At 37.0% G+C, this 25,073-nt stretch overlaps 2 non-coding genes across 2 annotated transcripts; both read left to right on the forward strand.

The window, feature by feature from the left end:
- Positions 1-1,793: 1,793 nt before the first annotated feature.
- Positions 1,794-1,901, forward strand: LOC148573655 (small nucleolar RNA R71). The gene has a single exon (XR_015906695.1). It is a non-coding gene; the product is annotated as a small nucleolar RNA R71 (small nucleolar RNA).
- Positions 1,902-7,585: 5,684 nt separating this feature from the next.
- Positions 7,586-7,693, forward strand: LOC148573656 (small nucleolar RNA R71). The gene has a single exon (XR_015906616.1). It is a non-coding gene; the product is annotated as a small nucleolar RNA R71 (small nucleolar RNA).
- Positions 7,694-25,073: the final 17,380 nt, after the last annotated feature.

Consider the following 25,073-nt stretch of genomic DNA (forward strand, 5'->3'; position numbering starts at 1 on the left):
GGGCTATATATAGGGTGGGTTTGTGTGGGAAATTGATTTTGAATTTTGAAGATAGGTGGAGTTTATGAGGTAGGTTTGTGGGGAAGAGTGGATGGATGTGAGTGGTGAAGTGGTGATAGGGAAGAGAGATTGAGGTGATTGGTGAAGAGTTTTGGGGAAGAATGTTTATTGGGAAGAGAGGATGAACATTGGGAAGAGGGAAGAGAGTGAGTGGTGGTAGGTGGGGATCCTGTGGGGTCCACAGATCCTGAGGTGTCAGGGATTTGCATCCCTGTACCCATTAGGCATGTAAAATGCCTTTGCATGCAATTCTGGCATTTAAATGCCGAATTGATGCTTGTTCTGGGCGTTCAGTGCCCAGATGCAGCATATTTCTGGCGTTGAACGCCAGCCAGATGCTTGTTTCTGGCGTTCAGCGCCAGCTCTTCTTCACTATGCATTTCTGGCGTCTGGACACCAGGATGCTGCTTGTTTCTGGCGTTCAACGCCAGAAACATGCTCTGTTCTGGCGTTGAATGCCAGACAGATGCTCCTTACTGGCGTTTAAACGCCAGTGAGATCCTCCTCCAGGGTGTGATTTTTCTTCTGCTGTTTTTGATTCCGTTTTCAATTTTTATATTTATTTTGTGACTCCACATGATCATGAACCTAATAAAAGGTATTAAGAACTTTCCAGGATCCTGTTTCTTCTGAGGCAATGTCAGTTGATCCAGATCACTCAGTTCATTGGTGAACAAGGGAGGTTCATCTTCCCAAGTCTCAATACCAAATAATTTGGCATTCAGCTTCATGATTGCACCAAGGTACTTGGTAACTTGCTCCTTAGTAACATCCTCATTCTCTTCAGAAGAGGAATACTCATCAGAGCTCATGAATGGCATAAGGAGGTTTAATGGAATCTCTATGGTCTCTAGATGAGCCTCAGATTCCTTTAGTTCCTCAAAGGGAAACTCCTTATTGATTACTGGACGTCCCAGGAGGTCTTCCTCCTTGGGATTCACGTCCTCCCCTTCCTCTTTGGATTCGGCCATGATGGTTATATCAATGGCCTTGCACTCTCCTTTTGGATTTTCTTCTGTATTACTTGGGAGAGTACTAGGAGGGATTTCAGTGATCCTTTTACTCAGCTGGCCCACTTGTGCTTCCAAATTTCAAATAGAGGACCTTGTTTCATTCATGAAACTCACAGTGGCCTTAGATAGATCAGAGACTAAGTTTGCTAAATTAGAAGTATTTTGCTCAGAGTTCTCTGTCTGTTGCTGAGTGGATGATGGAAAAGGTTTACTATTGTTAAACCTATTTCTTCCACCATTATTAAAGCCTTGTTGAGGCTTTTGTTGATCCTTCGATGAGAGATTTGGGTGATTTCTCCATGAGGGATTATAGGTGTTTCCATAAGGTTCACCTAAGTAATTTACCTCTGCTATTGCAGGGTTCTCAGGATCATAGGCTTCTTCTTCAGAAGCTACCTCTTGAGTACTATTGGATGTAGCTTGCAATCCATTCAGACTCTGAGAAATCATGTTGACTTGTTGAGTCAATATTTTATTCTGAGCCAATATGGCATTCATAGTATCAATTTCAAGAACTCCCTTCTTCTGAGGCGTCCCATTACTCACAGGATTCCTCTCAGAAGTGTACATGAACTGGTTATTAGCAACCATGTCAATGAGTTCTTGAGCTTCTGCAAGCGTTTTCTTTAGGTGAATGGATCCACCTGCAGAAGTATCCAATGACATCTTAGCTAATTCAGACAGACCATCATAGAATATATCTAGGATGGTCCATTCTGAAAGCATGTCAGAAGGACACTTTTTGGTCAGTCCTTTGTATCTCTCCCAAGCTTCATAGAGGGATTCACCTTCTTTCTGTCTGAAGGTCTGAACATCCACTCTAAGCTTACTCAGCTTTTGAGGAGGCAAGAACTTGGCTAAGAAAGTCTTGACCAGCTTATCCCAAGAGTTCAGGCTATCCTTAGGTTGAGAGTCTAACCATACTCTAGCTCTGTCTCTTACAGCAAAAGGGAAAAGCATGAGCCTGTAGACTTCAGGATCTACTACATTAGTCTTAACAGTATCACATATCTGCAAGAATTCAGTTAAGAACTGAAAAGGATCTTCAGATGGAAGTCCATGAAACTTGCAGTTCTACTGTATCAGAGAAACTAATTGAGGTTTCAGCTCAAAATTGTTCGCTCCAATGGCAGGAATGGAGATGCTTCTTCCATGTAAATTGAAATTAGGTGCAGTAAAGTCACCAAGCATCCTCCTTGCATTATTATTATTTTCGGCTGCCATCTCCTCTTCTTGTTCGAAAATTTCTGACAGGTGCTTGCTGGATTGTTGTAATTTAGCTTCTCTTAGTTTTCTCTTCAGAGTCCTTTCAGGTTCAGGGTCTGCTTCAACAAGAATGTTCTTGTCCTTGCTCCTGCTCATGTGAAAAAGAGGGAACAGAAAAATAATAATAATAGGGATCCTTTTTACCCAGGTATAGAGGTTCCCCTGTGTGAGTAGAAGAAGAAAAGAATGTAATGTAAAGAAGGGAAGAAGAGAAAATTCGAACACAGATGGAAGAGGGGGGTTCGAATTTGGGTGAGATGAAGTGTTAGTAGATGAATAAATAAATAGAAGGAGATGAGAGAGAAAGAGAATTTTCGAAAATAATTTTTGAAAAATGGTTAGTGATTTTCGAAAATTAAAAGAAGAAATAAATTGAATTTTGAAACAATTAGTTAATTAAAAAGAATTTTTGAAAAAGGAGGGAGATATTTTCGAAAATTAGAGAGAGAGTTAGTTAGGTGGTTTTGAAAAAGATAAGAAACAAACAAAAAGTTAGTTAGTTAGTTAGTTGAAACAAATTTGAAAATCAATTTTGAAAAGATAAGAAGATAGGAAGTTAGAAAAGATATTTGAAAATCAAATTTTTGAAAAAGATATGTTTTAAAAAGATATGATAGAAAAGATATGATTTTGAAAAAGATAAGATAAAAAGATATTTTTGAAAAGATATGATTGAAATTAGTTTTGAAAAAGATTTGATTTTTAAAATCACAATTAATGACTTGATTCACAAGAAATCACAAGATATGATTCTAGAACTTAAAGTTTGAATCTTTCTTAACAAGTAAGTAACAAACTTGAAATTTTTGAATCAAAACATTAATTGATGATGATATTTTCGAAAATTATGAGACAAAATTAAGAAAAAGATTTTTGAAAAATATTTTTATAATTTTCGAAAATAAATAAGAAAAATGAAAAAGATTTGATTTTTGAAAAAGATTTTGAAAAAGATAAGATTTTTAAATTGAAAATTTGATTTGACTCATAAAAACAACTAGATTTTTAAAAAATTTTTTGAAAAAGTCAATCCAAATTTTCGAAATTTATGAGAGAAAAAGGGGAAGATATTTTTTTTGATTTTTGAATTTTTTTCTATGATGAGAGAGAAAAACTTGAAAATGATACAATGCATGAAAATTTTGGATCAAAACAATGAAGGCATGCAAGAATGCTATGAATGTCAAGATGAACACCAAGAACACTTTGAATGTCAAGATGAACATCAAGAACTTATTTTTGAAAATTCTTATATGCAAAGAAAACATGCAAGACACCAAACTTAGAAATCTTTCATGTTTAGACTTTATGAATGCAAGAATGCACATGTAAAAAAAGAAAAGACACAAAACAAGAAAATATCAAGATCAAACAAGAAGACTTACCAAGAACAACTTGAAGATCATGAAGAACACTATGAATGCATGATTTTTTCGAAAAATGCAAGATGAACATGCAATTGACACCAAACTTAAAATCTGACTCAAGACTCAAACAAGAAACACAAAATATTTTTTATTTTTATGATTTTATTAATTTTTTTGGATTTTTGTATATTATTTTCGAAAAAACATATAGTAAAAAGAAAATAAGGATTTCAAAATTTTTAATATGAATTCCAGGAATCTTATACTCTTAGTCTAAAGCTCCAATCTAAGGGTTAGGCATGGCTTAATAGCCAGCCAAGCTTTAGTATATAACTCAGACATGCCACAACTGACATTCCAATTAACTTGCCTCTATGCTGATGGTTGGAAGCCCCTATCCAAAAGAATTAGACATGGCTTTACAGCCAGCCAGGCTTCAACATGCTTCATGAAACTCTAGAATTCATTCTTAAAAATTTTAGAATAATTTTCGAAAACAGATGAGAAATTTTTGAAAGATTTTTGAAAAATTTTTGAAAACAAAACAAAAAGAAAATTACCTAATCTGAGCAACAAGATGAACCGTCAGTTGTCCAAACTCGAACAATCCCCGGCAACGGCGCCAAAAACTTGGTGCACGAAATTGTGATCTCAGGCAACGGCGCCAAAAACTCTGTACGCACGTCTTAATAAATCGTTTTTCATTCACAACTTCGATACAACTAACCAGCAAGTGCACTGAGTCGTCCAAGTAATAAAACGTTACGTGAGTAACGGTCGATCCCACGGAGATTGTTGGTATGAAGCGAGCTATGGTCATCTTGTAGATCTCAGTCAGGCAGATAATAATTGATTATGGAGTTTTCGAAAATAAATAATAATTAAACAGAAAATAAAGATAGAAATACTTATGTAGTTCATTGGTGAGAATTTCAGATAAGCGTATAGAGATGCTTTCGTTCCTCTGAATCTCTGCTTTCCCGCTGTCCTCATCCAATCAGTCTTACTTATTTATATGGCTGGCTTTATGTAAGGACATCACCATTGTCAATGGCTACTTTTAATCCTCTATGTAAAATGGTCCGATGCGCTGTCACTGCATGGCTAATCGTCTGGAGGCATCACCGTGGTCAATGGCTGCATCCCATCCTCTTGTGAAAATGGTCCAAATGCTCTGTCACAGCACGGCTAATCATCTGAGGTTCTCGATCATACTGGAATAGGATTCACCCTCCTTTTGCGTCTGTCACTATGCCCAGCACACGCGAGTTTGAAGTTCGTCACAGTCATTCAATCCCAGAATCCTACTCGGAATACCACAGACAAGGTTTAGACTTTCCGGATTCTCATGAATGCCGCCATCAATCTAGCTTATACCACGAAGATTCTGATTAAGAGATCCAAGAGATAATCATTCAATCTAAGGTGGAACGGAAGTGGTTGTCAGGCACGCGTTCGTGGGGGAATGATGATGATTGTCACGTTCATCACATTCATATTGAAGTGCGAATGAATATCTTAGAAGCGGAATAAGTTGAATTGAATAGAAAAACAGTAGTACTTTGCATTAATTCATGAGGAACAGCAGAGCTCCACACCTTAATCTATGGAGTGTAGAAACTCTACCATTGAAAATACATAAGTGAAAGGTCCAGGCATGGCCGAATGGCCAGCCCCCATGTCTAAGGAAAAACGTTCCAAAGATGTCTAATATAATAGTAAAAAGTCCTATTTATACTAAACTAGTCACTAGGGTTTACAGAAGTAAGTAATTGATGCATAAATCCACTTCCGAGGCCCACTTGGTGTGTGCTTGGGTTGAGCTTGAATGTTACACGTGTAGAGGTCATTCATGGAGTTGAACGCTAGTTTGTAACGTATTTCTGGCGTTCAACTCTGGCTTGTAACGTGTTTCTGGCGTTTAACTCCAGACAGCAGCATAGAACTGGCGTTCAACGCCCTTTTACGTCATCTAAACTCGGCCAAAGTATGGACTATTATATATTTCTGGAAAGCCCTGGATGTCTACGTTCCAACACAATTGTAAGCACGCCGTTTTAAGTTCTGTAGCTTTAGACAATCCACTTTAAGTGCAGGGAGGTCAGAATCCAACAGCGTCAGCAATCCTTCTTCAACCTCTGAATCTGATTTTTGCTCAAGTCCCTCAATTTCAGCCAGAAAATACCTGAAATCATAGAAAAACACACAAACTCATAGTAAAGTCCAAAAATGTGAATTTAACATAAAAACTAATAAAAACATCCCTAAAAGTAACTAGATTCTACTAAAAACATACTAAAAATAATGCCAAAAAGTGTATAAATTATCCGCTCATCAAGAAGCTTACTGTGCCTCTTTTCCATGTTTACAGAAGGATGACCTTGAGTTTTAAACACAAGGGAGTCCTCATTCAATTGAAGGACTAGTTCACCTCTGTCTACATCAATCACAGCTCTTGTTGTGGCTAGGAAGGGTCTTCCAAGAATGATGGATTCATCCTCATCCTTCCCAGTATCTAGGATTATGAAATCAGCAGGGATGTAAAGTCCTTCAACCTTTACTAACACGTCCTCTACTTGTCCATAAGCCTCTTTTCTTGAGTTGTCTTCCATCTCTAATGAGATTTTAGCAGCTTGCACCTCAAAGATTCCCAGTTTCTCCATTACAGAGAGTGGCATGAGGTTTATTCCTGATCCAAGGTCACATAGAGCCTTCTCAAATGTTATGGTGCCTATGGTAAAAGGTATTAGGAACTTTCCAGGATCCTGTTTCTTCTGAGGCAGTCTCAGTTGATCCAATGCATTTAGTTCATTGGTGAACAGGGGAGGTTCATTTCCCCAAGTCTCTTTACCAAATAAATTGGCATTCAGCTTCATGATTGCACCAAGGAACTTGGCAACTTGCTCTTCAGTAACATCTTCATTCTCTTCAGAAGAAGAATACTCTTCAGAGCTCATGAATGGCATAAGGAGGTTCAATAGAATCTCTATGGTCTCTAGATGAGTCTCAGATTCCTTTGATTCCTCAGAGGAAAACTCCTTGTTGATCACTGGACGTCTCAGGAGGTCTTCCTCCTTGGGATTCACGTCCTCCCCTTCCTCCTTGGATTCGGCCATGATGGTTATATCAATGGCCTTGCACTGTCCTTTTGGATTTTCTTCTGTATTGCTTGGGAGAGTACTAGGAGGGGTTTCAGTGATTCTTTTACTCAGCTGGCCTACTTGTGCCTCCAAATTTCTAATGGATGACTTTGTTTCATTCATGAAACTCACAGTGGCCTTAGATAGATCAGAGACTAAATTTACTAAGCTAGATGGATTCTGCTCAGAATTCTCTGTCTGTTGCTGAGTGGATGATGGAAAAGGCTTGCTATTGCTAAACCTGTTTCCTCCACCATTATTAAAGCCTTGTTGAGGCTTTTGTTGATCCTTCCATGAAAGATTTGGATGATTTCTCCATGAGGGGGTTATAAGTGTTTCCATAAGGTTCACCCATGTAATTCACCTCTGCTATTGCAGGGTTCTCAGGATCATAAGCTTCTTCTTCAGAAGATGCCTCTTGAGTGCTGTTGGATGCAGCTTGCATTCCATTCAGACTCTGAGAAATCATATTGACTTGCTGAGTCAATATTTTATTCTGGACCAATATGGCATTCAGAGTATCAATTTCAAGAACTCCCTTCTTCTGAGGCATCCCATTACTCACAGGATTCCTCTCAGAAGTGTACATAAACTGGTTGTTAGCAACCATGTCAATGAGTTCTTGAGCTTCTGCAGGCATTTTCTTTAGGTGAATGGATCTATCTGTAGAAGTATCCAATGACATTTTAGCTAATTCAGATAGACCATCATAGAATATATCTAGGATGGTCCATTCTGAAAGCATGTCAGAAGGACACTTTTTGGTCAGTTCCTTGTATCTCTCCCAAGCTTCATAGAGGGATTCACCTTCCTTCTGTCTGAAGGTTTGAACATTCACTCTAAGCTTACTCAGCTTTTGAGGAGGAAAGAACTTGGCTAAGAAAGCCTTGACCAGCTTATCCCAAGAGTTCAGGCTATCCTTAGGTTGAGAGTCCAACAATATTCTAGCTCTGTCTCTTACAGCAAATGGAAAAAGCATAAGCCTGTAGACCTCGGGATCAACCCCATTAGTCTTAACAGTATTACAGATCTACAAGAATTTAGTTAAGAACTGAAAGGGATCTTCAGATGGAAGTCCATGAAACTTGCAGTTTTGTTGCATCAGAGAAACTAGTTGAGGTTTCAGCTCAAAATTGTTTGCTCCAATGGTAGGGATGGAGATGCTTCTTCCATGTAAATTGGAATTTGGTGAAGTAAAGTCACCAAGCATTCTCCTTGCATTGTTATTATTTTCGGTTGCCATCTCCTCTTTCTGTTCGAAAATTCCTGTAAGGTTGTCTCTGGATTGTTGTATTTTAGCTTCTCTTAGTTTCCTCTTCAGAGTCCTTTCAGGTTCAGGGCTGCTTCAACAAGAATGTTCTTGTCCTTGCTCCTGCTCATATGAAAGAGAAGGGAACAGAAAAATAATAATAGGGATCCTTTTTACCACAGTATGGAGGTTCCCTTGTTGTGAGTAGAAGAAAAGAAGAGTAGAAGAGAAAAGAAAGGAGAATCCAAACAGAAGGGTGAGGAGAGCAGAGATATGAGATGAAGAGAAGTGTTAGTAGATGAATAAATAAATAGAAGATGAGAGGTGAGAGGATTTTTGAAAATTAAAAATTTAAATTTAAAGTTAAATTTTGAAAATAGTTTTTGAAAAAGGTTAGTAATTTTCAAAAATTAGGAATGAGATAAAATTAAAATAAAAAATTAAAATAATTAGTTAATTAAAAAGAAATTCTGAAAAAGAGGGAAGGGATTTTCGAAAATTAAAGGTAAAAAGTTAGTTGGGCAGTTTTACTAAAGATAAGAAACAAACAATCAATTAGTTAGTTGAAAGAGATTTGAAATTCAATTTTTAAAAAAATAAGAAGATAAGAAGTTGGAAAAGATATTTGAAAAAGATAAGATAAAAAGACATTTTTGAAAAGATATGATTGAAATTAGTTTTGAAAAAGATTTGATTTTTAAAATCACAATTAATGACTTGATTCACAAGAAATCACAAGCTATGATTCTAGAACTTAAAGTTTGAATCTTTCTTAACAAGTAAGTAACAAACTTGAAATTTTTAAATCAAAACATTAATTGTTGATGAAATTTTCGAAAATTATGAGATAAAATTAAGAAAAATATTTTTGAAAAATATTTTTTTTTAAATTTTTGAAAATAAATAAAAAAAATAAAAAAGATATGATTTTTGAAAAAGATTTTGAAAAAGATAAGATTTTTAAATTGAAAATTTGATTTGATTCATAAGAAACAACTAAATTTTAAAAAGTTTTGAAAAAGTCAACTCAAATTTTCGAAAATTTATGAGTGAAAAAGGGAAAGATATTTTTTTTTATTTTTGAATTTTTAATGAAGAAAGAGAAAAACATGAAAAAGACTCAATGCATGAGAATTTTAGATCAAAACAATGAATGCGTGCAAGAACACTATGAATGTCAAGATGAACACCAAGAACTTTTTGAAGATCAAGATGAACATCAAGACTTATTTTTTTGAAAATTTTTATTGAAAGAAAAACATGCAAGACACCAAACTTATAAATCTTTAATGCTTAGACACTATGAATGCAAAGATGCACATGAAAAATAAGAAAAGACACAAAACAAGAAAATATGAAGATCAAACAAGAAGACTGGCCAAGAACAACTTGAAGATCATGAAGAACACTATGAATGCATGAATTTTCGAAAAATGCATAAAATTTTTTTTTTGAAAAAATGCAATTGACACCAAACTTAAGAATTGACTCAGGACTCAAACAAGAAACACAAAATATTTTTGATTTTTATGATTTTATGAATTTTTTTTTGGATTTTTCGAAAATTAATGTGAAAAAGAAAAATAAGGATTCCAAAATTTTTAATATGAATTTCAGGAATCTTGTGCTCTTTAGTCTAAAGCTCCAATCTGAGGGTTAGACATGGCTTAATAGCCAGCCAAGCTTTAGTATGCTATTACATGCATTGAAGTGATTAGTTGAATCCTCAGTCCAAAGGAATTTAGACATGGCTTTATAGCCAGCCAAGAATCAACAAATCATCATGAAACACTAGAATTCATTCCTAAAAATTCTGAAGAAAAATATATTTTATTTTTTTGAAAATAATTTTTTTTATTTTTGAATATTAATTGGGAAAAACGAAAAAGAAGAAAATATTTTTGAAAATTTTTTTTTGAAAACTTTTTGGAAATAAAATAAGAAGAAAATTACCCAATCTGAGCAACACGATGAACCGTCAGTTGTCCAAACTCGAACAATCCCCGGCAACGGCGCCAAAAACTTGGTGCACGAAATTGTGATCCCTGGTAATGGCTCCAAAAACTTGGTGCTCTAATCTTAATTCATAATTTGTCACAACTTCGATACAACTGACCAGCAAGTGCACTGGGTCGTCCAAGTAATAAAACCTTACGTGAGTAAGGGTCGATCCCACGGAGATTGTTGGTATGAAGCAAGCTATGGTCATCTTGTAAATCTCAGTCAGGCGGATATCAAATGGTTATGGAGTTTTCGAATAATAATAATAAATAAACAGGAAATAAAGATAGAAATACTTATGTAATTCATTGGTGAGAATTTCAGATAAGCGTATAGAGATGCTTTCGTTCCTCTGAACCTCTGCTTTCCTGCTGTCTTCATCCAATCATTCCTACTCCTTTCCATGGCAAGCTTTATATAAGGCATCACCATTGTCAATGGCTACATCCCATCCTCTCTGTGAAAAAGGTCCAAATGCTCTGTCACGGCACGACTAATCATCTGGAGGTTCTCGATCATACTGGAATAGGGTTCACTCTCCTTTTGCGTCTGTCACTACGCCCAGTACTCGTGAGTTTGAAGTTCGTCACAGCCATCCCTTCCCAGATCCTACTCAGAATACCACAGACAAGGTTTAGACTTTCCGGATCTCAGGAATGGCCATCCATGGGTTCTAACTTATACCACGAAGATTCTAATATCTCGGACTCGGTCCTCTGTATTAGATATCTAAGAGATACTCATTCTAGCTTGTTTGCATGTAGAACGGGAGTGTTTGTCAGGCACACGTTCATAAGTGAGAATGATGATGAGCGTCACATAATCATCACATTCATCATGTTCTTGGGTGCGAATGGATATCTTAGAAGCGGAACAAGTTAAATTGAATATAAAACAGTAGTACTTTGCATTAAATCATGAGGAACAGCAGAGCTCCACACCTTAATCTATGGAGTGCAGAAACTCTACCGTTGAAAATACATAAGTGATGAAGGTCCAGGCATGGCCGAATGGCCAGCCCCTATGATCTAAGAACTAAACATCCCAAGATGTCTAATACAATAGTAAAAAGTCCTATTTATACTAAACTAGCTACTAGGGTTTACAGAAGTAAGTAATTGATACATAAATCCACTTCCAAGGCCCACTTGGTGTGTGCATGGGCTGAGCTTGAAGTTTACACGTGCAGAGGCTTCTTTTGTAGTTGAACGCCAAGTTGTAACGTGTTTTTAGCGTTCAACTTTGGTTCGTGACGTGTAGAACTGGCGTTCAACGCCCTTTTGTGTCGTCTAAACTCGGCCAAAGTATGGACTATTATATATTGCTGGAAAGCCCTGAATCTCTACTTTCCAATGCCATTGAGAGCGCGCCATTTGGAGTTCTGTAGCTCCAGAAAATCCACTTTGAGTGCAGGGAGGTCAGAATCCAACAACATCAGCAGTCCTTCTTCAACCTCTGAATCTGATTTTTGCTCAAGTCCCTCAATTTCAGCCAGAAAATACCTGAAATCACAGAAAAAACACAAACTCATAGTAAAGTCCAGAAATGTGAATTTAACATAAAAACTAACAAAAACATCCCTAAAAGTAACTAGATCCTACTAAAAACATACTAAAAACAATGCCAAAAAGCATATAAATTATCCGTTCATCACCCTATCTTTGAAAAATTTCACTAATTTAAATTGAAAAAAAAAACTTTTATGTTAAAACTTGTTTGAAGTTGTATGTGGAACATGGTTTTTGAGCCAAAGAACACACAACCTGTGAGATTTTGAGCTTATTTATATGGTTACATTATTTAACCATAAATATTTTATTCTTGTGTGTTTTCTTCTCTATAATTGCAATATTTGCTTTGTTCCATTCTATATGTCCATTATTTAGTATATTTACATGCTTGCACATGATTGAGGCCATTGTTTGATTTTAGCTCACTTATCCCAAATAAGCCTACCCTTTAAATCACCCTTGTCAGCCACTTTGAGCCTTTTAATCCCCATTTGTTCTATATTTTAGCACATCACTAGCCTTAAGCGGAAAACAAAGTTGATACATGATAAATAAGGGGACAAAATTACCCCAATGTTGAGTTAATGAAAAAATCAATGCACATGTGATAAATTAAAAAGAAAAAGTTGATACATGAGTATGTGATGTAAAAGTGGAAATCTTGGGTAGCTAGGTATGAATTAGAATTATATAGAGTATATGTATGTTAGGTGAAAGTTTAGGTTAATTAAAGATTCATATTATAGCTCACTTGGCCATACATATATCCTTACCTTCACCTTAGCCCCATTACAACCTTGAAAAGACCTCATGATGTTTGCATTGGTACATTAAATAATGTTGATTGGTTAGATGAAGAACAAGGTTTAGAAAGCATGACTAGAGAAGAGTAGAGTGAATAACCCTATACACTTGAGAGATTAGAGTGATATACACTACCAATGAGGGTTCAATGCTTGATTCTATGTTCCCTGCTTTCATGAGCTGTCCTCTTACAAGTTTACTTGCTTTTTATTGTATAATTTGAATTAGTGGAATTTGATTTATGTTTGTCTTGGAGAACTTAGTTACTTTTAACCAATTAGGTAGAAATATTTTGCATTCATATACATAGGTTGCATTTCATACATTTTACCATTCCTCTTCACTTTTATAGTTCTCTCGAGCTTAGCATGAGGACATGCTAATGTTTAAGTGTGGGGAGGTTGATAAACCACTATTTTATGGTTTATCTTGTGCTCAATTGAGTGGTTTTTATCTACTCTTTACCCACTTATTCATACTATTTGCATGGTTTTACATTTGCCTTCCTAATTATGTGCTTTAATTGAAAACATGTTTCTTTGGACTTATCTTTGCTAATATTAATCCTCTCTTGTTACCATTAGATGCCTTGATATGTGTGTTAAGTGCTTTCAGAGATTACAGGGCAGGAATGGCTCAGAGGATGGAAAGGAAGCATGCAAAAGTGGAAGGAATACAAGAAGTTGAAGGAACTGCAAAGCTGTCAGCCTGACCCTCTCACACTCAAACGGCTGTAACTTTAGCTACAGAGGTCCAAAAGACGCGGTTCCAGTTGCATTGGAAAGCTAACATCCGAGGCTTCGATTTGATATATAATATTTCATAGTTCACCTGACGCTAGACGACGCGACCGCGTGCTCCATGCGGCCACGTCGCAGTGACAAAAAACCAGCGTGGCAGATTTCTCCTCCAGCGATTTCTGGGCTGTTTCCGACCTAGTTTGCGGCCCAGAAAACACAGATTAGAGGCTATAAAGTGGGGGAATGCATCCATTCATAATCAAGCTTTCATATTCACAATTTTAGGAGTAGATGTAGTTTTTAGAAAGAGATGTTCTCTCCTCTCTCTTAGGATTAGGATTTAGGATTTCTCTTAGTTTTAGGAGTGCCTCTAAATCCCAGGTTCAATGTTCTTTTACTTTATATTTATCTCTTATTTTTAGATACTTTAATGCTTATATTAGTTATGTTGCCTATTTGGCTTATGCTACATTCATGTTATGGTTTTCTTTGAATTGATATTATTTGAGGTATTTCAGTTATTATTGCTTTCTTTTATTTACATGATTATTGCTTCCCATCTGAAGGCATTTTTATTCCAGTAGATTTACTTTTTTCCTTTTGGTTTTGGTTAAGAAATCAGTAACTCAGGAGTTATCCAATTCAACAGCATAATTGATAATTGTTATCTTGCCAATTGAATTGAACTTCAATAATCCCAATCTTTTCTTAGGAAATAAATAGGATTCGAAGATCAAACCAATTTGTCCCTTGACCTTCCTTTGCTTTAGTAAGGGTTAACAAAGTGGAATTAAGATTCAATTTTCATCATCATTGATAAGGATAATTAAGACTGGACTTCCAATTTTTCATACCTTGCCAAGAGTTTATTTTTATTATTATTATTTTATCTTTCATGTCATTCAACTAACTTTTTACCTTAATCCAAAACCCCAAAACACACTTTTTCATAACCAATAATAAGAACACCTCCCTGCAATTCCTTGAGAAGACGACTCGAGGTTTAAATACTCGGTTATCAATTTCAAAGGGGTTTGTTACTTGTGACAACCAAAACATTTGTATGAAAGGACTTTTGAAGGTTTAGAAACTATACTTGCAACGAGGATTTATCCGCAAATTTCTAGACCACGCAAAAGTTCTCTCATCAAGGAGGAACGACTGGAGGAGAAGAAACGGCAGTAGAAGACTGCGGAGGATCAACTAAACGGACCCGAGGAGTAGGGAACATCCTCCTCGGTCCAGGAGAGCTCGGTACAGATGGCTTTGACGGAACCTGAGAGGAGCCTTCCCCAGCCACCTTGGCCGAGATGTTTTGAGCCGCAGTAGCCTTCCTCACCTTCTTAAATGCTTTCATAGAGTCATTATTTTTGGCCATCTCTGAAAAACAAAAACAACCATAAAGCAGGTTACAAGCTGCTAAAAGAATGAAGCAAAGCAGAAACAAAGCAAAGACATATCAATTTTTAATACCCAATGCAGTTCGGACCAGGGACGGGTCCCCCAAAAATTTCTTAGTGTCAAGATGAGGAGGTTCCCCCCAAATATCCTCTAAAACATTTACAAAGGCCTGCTCGACTTCGTCAAGCATCTCCCACGTGTATCGAGACAGTACCACATTCTGTTGCCAACACAAGGGCAAGGCCGGCTCATCGTTCGCTTCTAGAAAAAACAGTCGAGTTCCCTCAACCGCTCGGATCTTAAAAAAGTAGTTCTTAAAATCCCTAAAGGACTCATCATACATGGCAAAAACTTTATGTCCTTGGGAAGATCTAAAGGAAATCCATGAGGCTTTCTTTTTTGAAGAAATCCTGGGCTTAGTTAAAACAAACAGATAAAGGAAGAGAGTCTGAGAAGGAGTAATGTCCAACTCTTGGCAAAGAAGCTGAATGATCTTGATAAAACCCCAGGAGTTCAGATGGAGCTGGGATGGAGCTACATTACACGACCACAGCAAATCGGTCTCAAAGGAAGTGAAAGGAAAAGTGATGTTCAACTGGCTGAAAAAATAGTCATAAGCATAAAAGAAAGGGCGCTCCCCTCGGATCAGAGCAGGAAAGCAAACCCTATCCTCGGAATCAGGTCTACCAATTTATAATTCCTTTCCTGATCTCTACTCTTACAGAGGCGGTGATGTTTCCTAAGCTCCACACAAAACTCAGCATTCACCACAGAAACACACATTAACATAAGGGAGTCCAACCAATCGGACATTCCCTTAGGAACCTTAGAAGATGTCTCTACAATATTTTTGCGAGAAGACATGGCCAACTAGTCCTACAAACAAGAAAAGAAAATGGATTACTAAAAAACATCTCAGACGAAATCAGAACAGCTCGGACAAGCATGACATAGAGCAATACAAGCAACAAAAGGAAACCCTAGGATCCACACTAAAGATCCAGGGGCATCCTTTGGAGGCAAGTTATGGAACAAGGACTCAGGAAAATCTACAAGTCTACATCTCTACACGTCCTAACAAGAAGATAATACCCCTTTTTTTTCAACAAAAGTGACACTCTGAGAAGAAAGCCACGAGCTACAAATCAAATAAAGTCATCAAAATAACTACCTCCCAAATTCACAGTCACAGCTCATCAACAAACGGAACTACCAAGCAACGAAAGTATCAAGAAGAAGTCATCAAAGACGCCACCTTTTTTAGAAAATAAACACCCCCCAAACAAACAAACGACGCGAAGAAAATCAAAACGAGCCACCAGAAAAATCGTTACTTTCTATAAAGGTTCATCAGTAAAATCATCAACATAGCGAAAGTCATCAAAAGAAGCAACCTTTTGGGTAAAGTAAATAGGTTCATAAAAACCAGAAAAACATGCAGCGCAGCAACAAGCGAGCACGACGACGCAAAAAGGTTCAAACTTTCCAAACATGCATTACCAAGAACCAAAGGCAAAGCAAAAGAAGTAAAGAAGCAAAAAGTAGAACCAACCTGGAAAAAGGAGAAAGCTTCGAAGGAAATTGAGGACGGAAAGATAGAATCTGGAATCACCTTTCAAAACAAAGAAAGCACCAACAATCACCAAACGACGTCACAGGGAGAAACCCAAAAATGCAAATTTCAGACAAAAACAGAAAGTGAGAAAGAAAAGGGAAGTTACGGTAAAGAAATAGAGAAGAGAAACCGTTTTTGTGAAAAAGTTCAAAATGAACAAAGAAACGGAGCATTAAAAGAATTAATGAGGTTATTAAAATCCTCGCGCATTCCCAAAGCAAGAGACGCGTGTTTTCAAAAGAATAAAAATTCAAAAAAGGAAACCTTTCGCATTCAAAGGAGAACTCTACAAAGATAAGGTCAAAAAAATGCTCGAGTTCGGCTTCATCAGAGAAGGATCGAAGTCCTAAAATTAAGACTCGACCTCAAAAGAAAGACCAAGCTCGAGCAGGGGCACTGTTCATATCCTGGGTCGAGCTGTCCGACCCGGGATGTTTAGCGACAAGGCAACCGACCTCTTCAGGTCAAACTATCCGACCTCTTCTTAAAGAGCTTGGCCAAATTGCCAGGAAAGCCCAATAAAGGGCCCAAATAGAGGAACACGACCCAAATCCAAAGGCAGCCCGAGCCTACAGAGATAAGGACGGTTCCCTTGAAGATAAGATGACCTCACTCAAAGGTAAGATAAGATAAGATAAGATAACTAACTTATCTTATCTAAAAGGGTCACTCCACACCATTATAAATACACCGGAGCACCCAGGTATAACTCATACTCTGATTCGACAAAAAATCTGTTTAATACCCTTGCTAACTTAAGCATCGGAGTCCCTTGCAGGTACTACCACCCTCCGGTGACAAAGGATCAGCAGCATAGCCAGTCCAACAAATCAGACGCAGTCACTCCAGCCACCATCCACCAGCCAGACACGTCATCTCCGACCAGTACAGAAGATCTCATCCGAGATCGACCTACAGTTTCAGGTAACCCTCGGAACATTCGGTCACTCCGGCCACCATCCACCAGCCGGACACATCAGCTCCGACCAGTACAGAAGATCTCATCCGAGATCGACCTACAGTTTCAGGTAACCCTCGGAACAGGTACTTAAGTGTAGGTTTATGTGATGAAATCCACTAAAATCAAGCCAAAATATATCGGAAAATATGGACACATCAATTCCCCCACACTTAAACAATAGCATATCCTCATGCTAAACCAAACATAGAGAATGATCAAGGGAAAACAACTTATTGAATGCAACTATCTAGATGCATGCAATTATACTATATAATATCTATACCTATCTATACTATCTAGTGTCCCATGAATTTGGTAAAAACAAACAAACAAATTTCCAAGCAAGAGTGTAGACTTTTAGGGCTAAGCAAAGAAATAATTCAACACAATCAATATCTAAAGAATTGATTTAATTCATCAAAATGAAGCAACTTGCAAGAATACATGATAAGGGGTGCGGAAACAAAGAATTAAGTAATTGAACCCTCACTTGGTGTGTATACACTCTAGTCACTCGGTGTTTAGGGTCAATTCACTCAAGTCTCCTCCTAATCATGCTTTCAAGGATTTGCTTTTTATCTAACAATCAACAAATATATGATGCATGAGTGCAAGTATCATGAGGTCTTTAGAGGGTTGTAATGGGGTTAGGGTTAAGGTAGGATAAATATGGCTAAGCGGGCTAAGGAATTGGATCTTTGATTAGCTCAAGTGTCTGACTCAACCTATATTAACCAAATAACAAAATAAGCATCCTAACCACCCATTACTTCTTTTAACACACATTCATGCCTTAGTTTCTATTCAAAACACATATGCATTCCTTATTCATTTTTTTTCTTTTCTTTGGGGCAACCTTTGTCCCCTCTTATTATTTTTTCCACTTCATTTTTTTCTTTTCTATTTCTTCTTTTTTTCTTTCTCTATGACAAATGCACTTGGTTAAAACAAATTGACACATGAATGTATACCCATTTTCCAAAGTTTTCAATAAAATACCAAAAATAAACTTTTTCATTCACTACCAATGTTTTCCGCAACGTCCCCCACACTTAAATGGAACACACACCTTCAACCTAATCTAATCAAAGATGTAATTCAAGGTGATTCATGGTTTTACGCTTAGGGTTTTAATGTTGTTACAATTAGAACAAAGGGGATTAAAAAGCTCAAAAGGGGTTAACAAAGGTAGATGCAAGGGTAGGTCCATATGGGTGAGTGAGTCTAATTCAAAAATGGCCTCAATCATGCTAAATGCATTCAAAGCATCAAATATTGGACATAAAGAATCAAGCAAAACCAATATTACAATCGTAGAAGGAGTATAGCATACAATGAACAAAAATAGTGGTTAAAATATGTAACCACTCATTAAAGCTCAAAAACTCACAAGGTATTTTGTTCTATCTCTCTTCTATGTTCCATATAAAAGAAAATCATTCAAGCAAGTGTAAAAATAGTTTTCCAAATCAATTTAATAGAACGCCCTAAAAACAAAATTCTTGGAAATCTTTGTTGTTTTTCACCAAAATTATTTCCTATATGTATGTATGTATGTGATGGATGCAATTTTCAAAATTTTCCGAGTTCTATTCCTAATTTTCAACAAACGAAAATTTATATGAACAATTAGGACAAAATTGGACTAGGTGCTATACTATTCACACCATCTAATCACAACTTCTATCTATAAATATATACCATGCAAAAGCAAAAAAGCCAAATGCAATAACTAGAAATAGACTAAGATATACATACCAAAAGAAAAATGCAATGCAGCAGTTAAAAACACTCAAAATATCTACAAGAAACATAATAAAGGAGAACAAAAATTTAAGTGCAAATTGTTCGGAAAACGAAATTTTGCGCCCCAAAAATGACGACTCCTCCCCACACTTAAGCGTTGCACGGTCCTCCGTGCACGAACACGATCCGAGGGAATGGCTCTGAAGAGCTCCACCTTTAGTTGGTGGATGCGGGGGGCTCCGGGTTGCTGTACACACAAGTAAACAACAATCGAGGAAAATGTCATATGAGTGTGGTATAATAAAGACAATGTGTCTATTCTAAGTGTGCGCACACTTTAGAACATACACATTGGCCCGGTAAAGCTGTATCCACACAATCAAAAAGTAAGCATGTGTTCCTCAATTAGATGGCTTAGGTTGCAATTAAAGAATAAGCAAGAGATGAGGCACAAACAAACCTAGTTAACCACAAAAGTGAATTGAGTATTTGATATTGGATATTTGAAATTGTGCCAGTGAAAACACAAAATTGGTATAGAATAGCACAATAAACAACAACCAATCCAATAATAAGCACAAAATTCCTTATTCATCATGAAACATAAAGAAAAGGGTCACATGATAAAGATATTTGTTGCAAAAAGTAACAAGCTTGATAAGAGTCAAGTTGAGTCACTCAAACGAATGCAAAGCATTAACAAGGAACAAGTACCAGTCATGTGATGAATTTAATATGGAAATCATGATCAACAAGTAAGTTTCCACTGAATTCACGTTATTCAATTCACTTATATAATTTGTCCTAGTGGTACAATCAAAACATGAGTTATCAAACCCACTATGTACTAGTAAATTAAGGCAAAGTATAAGTGTATTGATGAAATTCAATCAACAAGCAACTCGATCAACATCAAGCAAACACTTGCAATTTATTCAATTATCAAACAACTAAACAAAAACTAACATAATTACTAGAATGAAAATAAAATGCGAACAAAACTAACAAAAATAAGTAGAAAAAAGGGCAAAAGGGGGAGAAGAGAGGGATGGAGGGGGTGGAAGTACTTTAGGGTTTAATTGAAAGTGCATTAAAAATTTTGCCCAAAACAGCACTTGTGCATATGCACAAGTATGTGTGCGTACACACACTAGGTGAAACAGGGGAAGGTGTGCGCTCGCACCAGGTGTGCGAGTGCTCCAAACAGAAAGGTGATCAAGATGTGTGCGTACACACCAGCGTGTGCGTATGCACAAAACACACTTTTTTTATGACAACGATCATGTGTGCGTGTGCACAAAAGTCCGTGCGCACGCACAGAAGCAAAAATGGATGGGGTCTTCACGCGCACAAGCTGTGCTAGCGCTCCCACCAGAGGGGCTGTAATGACATGTGCGCGCGCACAACTTGGTGCGCACGCACAGATTACGCGAGAAAGGGGTTGTGTGCGCACGCACAAAAAGGTGCACTCTCACAGGTCGTAAAACACAGGAGACACGTGTGCACAAGGCATGCGAGCGCTGCCAGCAAAGTCTTTGTAAGGTAGTGTGCGTACGCACAGCTGGGTGCGTACGCAAAGGACGCGAAATGTAGAGGATTTGTGCGCGCGCACAAGTATGTGCGCACACACAGATGCCCTGTTTTTCAAAAATTTTTCTTCAATTTATGGGGCACTCTACCTTAGCTCAACACATATTTCAACCCCGGACATTCAAAAATCCACACATTCATGATCCATATACAGATCAACCTACTAAACTCAAAATTAAACTAATCCTAAGCTAACCAAGACAAATAAAAATGCAATAAACCAAGACTGTAAACTAAGACAAATAGTAAGAAAGATGTTACCATGGTGGGGTGTCCCCCAGCAAGCACATTGGTTTATAGTCCTTAAGTTGGACTTGTTGAGGAGACTCTTGCTAGGGTGGCTTGTGTTTTTACTCCTCCTTGAACCTCCATCCAAGCTTGGTTCTTAAAGGCCCTCCGGGATCCCATATTCGAGTTTCCCATTCTCTTTCTGGTGGATTTCTATGCTCCAAGCCGGATGGACAAGCTCCTAATTGACCCTTGTAGTATCCTAACATTCTCCGGGAACCACTCAATTGTACTCTGCATCCCACTTGAACTCTAATTCTTGAATTAATCTTCTTGAAAATCCTTGGACTCCTTTGCCAATCCATACTCCTTCTTCCACCATATACCAACCCAAGAAAGACCTTGAGTTGGTAGTCCGTCTCCAAGATCGCATATTGATGGGGGCCAATAAAGCTCATAGGTGAAATTACCACCCACTAAATATGTTCTAGGTTGTTAACTCCTTCCTCACCAACTTCCTCTTCCCCGTCACTCACATCATAAAAAGGAGCTTGTGAGAAGTCTACCTCCATGTCTCTCTCAAGCTCAAATAGAAGAGGTTCATTAGGATCATTGAGGGGATTGACCAAGAAGGACAAAAAATCATCAATGATGGAATCCTCATCTTGATCAATCTCCCTCAATTCTCTCTTTCTCTCCTCCTGTTCAATTACTCCATCTCTCTATCTTGCTGCACTTCAAGCTCCAACCCTTCTTCTTTTCCTTGTGGATCCATGCTCTCCTCTTCACTACAAGCCTTAGTTAATCCTTTACATTCCTCAAGAGGAATGCCTTGATCGGATGAGCGAAGTAGAATCAATCGGTTCACCGTTTCGCCTATGGTAGCCATGAAGTGTCCTTGTGTCCTTCGGAATCCTTATTGCTCTTGGAGAAAAGCTTGAAGGTCTTGATGGTCTTGGGCTAAGGGTGGGAAAGCTTCACATTGGGGTGAAGAATAAGGTTCATAAATTGGGAGAAAGTTTGTATGTGTGGAAGGTGACTCATGTTGGTAAGTGTTTAGAGGTGATATGTAAGAATGTGGTTGTTGGTAGCGGTGTGGTGTTTGAAAATGTGGTGATTGAGGGTTATGTTGAGGGTATGGATCATAGGTATATAGTGGTGGAGGTGTATAATCAAGATGAAATCCAGCATATCCTTGGTTTGGCAATGCATATTGGGGAGGGTTTTGCTCATTATAGTATAGAGGAGGTTGCTCCTTCCAAAATAGATGTTCCAATCCCATGATGCAATTCACAATTGAAGTTATCAAACCCTACAAAATGATCACAACCAAACTCCAAACCAAGAGCGTGATAACTCATAGAGAAAATAGAAAACAAAAATAAAAGACATCAAATAACAAAAGAGGCAAAAATCCTAATTAATAGAAAAAAAACAAGCAAGCAACCCTAAAAGTATCTATTCACACTATGGACATATTTACAACAACCAAAATATAGCACTCATAACGCTAGCTCCCCGGCAATGGAGCCAAAATTTTGATAGAAGACCAAATGTGGTTTCGGATTTTTCACAAAACAGATTTTCATTGTAAGTATAGCTTCGAACCAACAATTGATCCTAATCAAAATTCAATCCAAAAGATGTCACAATTCAATACAAAATTGTATACCGAGAGTATTTATACTCCGGGGTCATCTTCCCTAGCAACTAATGCCAATGAGTGCACACAATTTCGGTTGCGAGAGAGCAAAGGGGTTTTCAACGATTGAAAGCAAGAAATAAAGAGACAAAAGAACGAGACAAAATTGTAATTAAAAATTAATAAAGGAATAAAAGAACTATGTATGTAACATAAAGAAGTAAGACTCAAAATTGATTGAAAGGTGGTTCAAAACATAAATGAAACCTTGACTTGGGATGAGTTATGGAATCCCTTCCTTGCCATGACAACAACTATGATGATTATGATGGATTAATCTCACTAAGTCAACCCTTAACATCAAAGGATAAGTTAAGTGAGCATAATTGTTGTTAATCCACACATCCTAACTAACTTACCAAATTAATTGGTAAAAAGCTAACGTTAGTGGAAACAATAACAACTAACAACCCAAGAATTATCACTAAATATTGGACATTATAGCTCTAGTTGTCCATAAACTCATTTTCCCCAAGCCAAGGGGTGGAAATTATCCCATAATCAAAATTGGCATTTCATCAAACACATGCTGGGCATAAACATAAAATATGGCAAAATTGGTAAATTAAAGAAAGTTATGAACCACAAATGCTCAAAATCAATAAAAGCAACTCAAACAAACAAATAAGAGACATCAAACATCAAATTAAACAACCAAGAATCCAAAATTGCAAAACTATGTAAATATTGAAAAGAGAGATGAAAATAAATGTAAGTGTAGAACAAGTGGTATAATAAAGAGAGAATTAAAGAAATACTTACAATAAAATTTCTATAATCCCAAATCAAAACTTGAAGTTTAAAATTCTACAAACCTAAGAGAGAACTGAGAGAAAACCTAACCTAAACTACCCTAAAACTATTGCTACTATTTGTTTTCCTATTCTAAGATGGCTCCCCTTGTTATGTGTTGACATGCCCTTAATATAGCTTCTCAAACTAGCCTTCAGCACTTCAGAAATGGGCCTAGAGACCCCCAAAAATGCGCAGCACATTACTTTTTAATGGAGGCATGCGCTGGTACCTGTGCGTACGCACACTTTGCCAAATTTCCACTTGTGCGTACGCACAGAGGGTTGTGCGCATGCACGCATGCTGTTTTCCTTCTTGTGCGTACGCACGTAAGGTTGTGCGCGCGCACGCATGGCTGAGTGCTTCCTCTTTGTTTTTTTCATGTTTTCTCCCTTTGTACATGCTTCCTTCCACTTTTGCATATCCATTCTTGCCTCTTTGACCTGAAATCACTCAACAAACATGTCATGGCATCAAATGGAATAAAAATCGAATTTAATTGCTCAATTTATGCACAAAAATGCATGTTTTCTCATTTAGGTTCAATTTAGGGATCAAACACAAAAGTATGCTATTTTGGTGCTTAAGTGTAGGTTTATGTGATGAAATCCACTCAAATCAAGCCAAAATATATTGGAAAATATGGACTCATCAATTCTCCCAGACTTAAACAATAGCATGTCCTCATGCTAAACCAAACAAGGAGAATGATCAAGGGGAAACAACTTATTGATTGCAACTATCTAGATGCATACAAGTGTACTATATAATATTTAGACCTATCTATACTATCTATAGTGTCCCATAAATTTGGTAAAAACAAACAAATAAATTTCCAAGCAAGAGTATAGGCTTTTAGGGCTAAGCAAAGAAATAATTCAATACAATCAACATCTCAAGAATTGATTTAATTCATCAAAATGAAGCAACTTGCAAGTATACATGATAAGGGGTGCAGAAACATAGAATTGAGTAATTGAACCCTCACTTGGTGTGTATACACTCTAGTCACTCAGTGTTTAGGGTCAATTCACTTAAGTCTCCTCCTAACCATGCTTTCAAGGATTTGCTTTTCATCTAACAATCAACAAATATGTGATGCACGAGTGCAAGTATCATGATGTCTTTAGAAGGTTGTAATGGGGTTATGGTTAAGGTAGGATAAATATGGCTAAGCGGACTAAGGAATTGGATCTTTGATTAGCTCAAGTGTCTGACTCAACCTATATTAACCAAATAACAAAATATGCATCCTAACCACCCATTACTTCTTTTCACTCACATTCATACCTTAGTTTCTATTCAAAACACATATGCATTCCTTATTCTTTTTTTTCTTTTTTTGGGGCAACCTTTGTCCCCTCTTATTATTTTTTCCACTTCATTTTTTTTCTTTTATATTTCTTTTTTTCTTTCTCTATGACAAATGCATATGGTTAAAGCAAATTGACACATGAATGTACACCTATTTTCCAAAGTTTTAATAAAATACCCAAAATAAACTTTTTCATTGACTACCAATGTTTTCCATAACTTCTCCCACACTTAAATAGAACACACACCTTCAACCTAAGCTAATCAAAGATGCAATTCAAGGTGATTCATCATTTTATGCTTAGAGTTTTGATGTGGTTACAATTAGAACAAAGGGGATTAGAAAGCTCAAAAGGGGGTTAACAAAGGTAGATGCAAGGGTAGGTCTATATGGGTGAGTGAGTCTAATTCAAAAATGGCCTCAATCATGCTAAATGCATTTAAAGCATCAAACATTGGACATAAAGAATCAAGCAAAACCAAGATTACAATCGTAGAAGGAGCAGAGCACACAATAAACAAAAATAGTGCTTAAAATGTGTAACCACTCATTAAAGCTCAAAAACTCACAAG

This window comes from Arachis ipaensis, chromosome B2 (assembly GCF_059453495.1).
Source record: "Arachis ipaensis isolate K30076 ecotype BB chromosome B2, ASM5945349v1, whole genome shotgun sequence".
Classification (NCBI taxonomy): domain Eukaryota; kingdom Viridiplantae; phylum Streptophyta; class Magnoliopsida; order Fabales; family Fabaceae; genus Arachis; species Arachis ipaensis.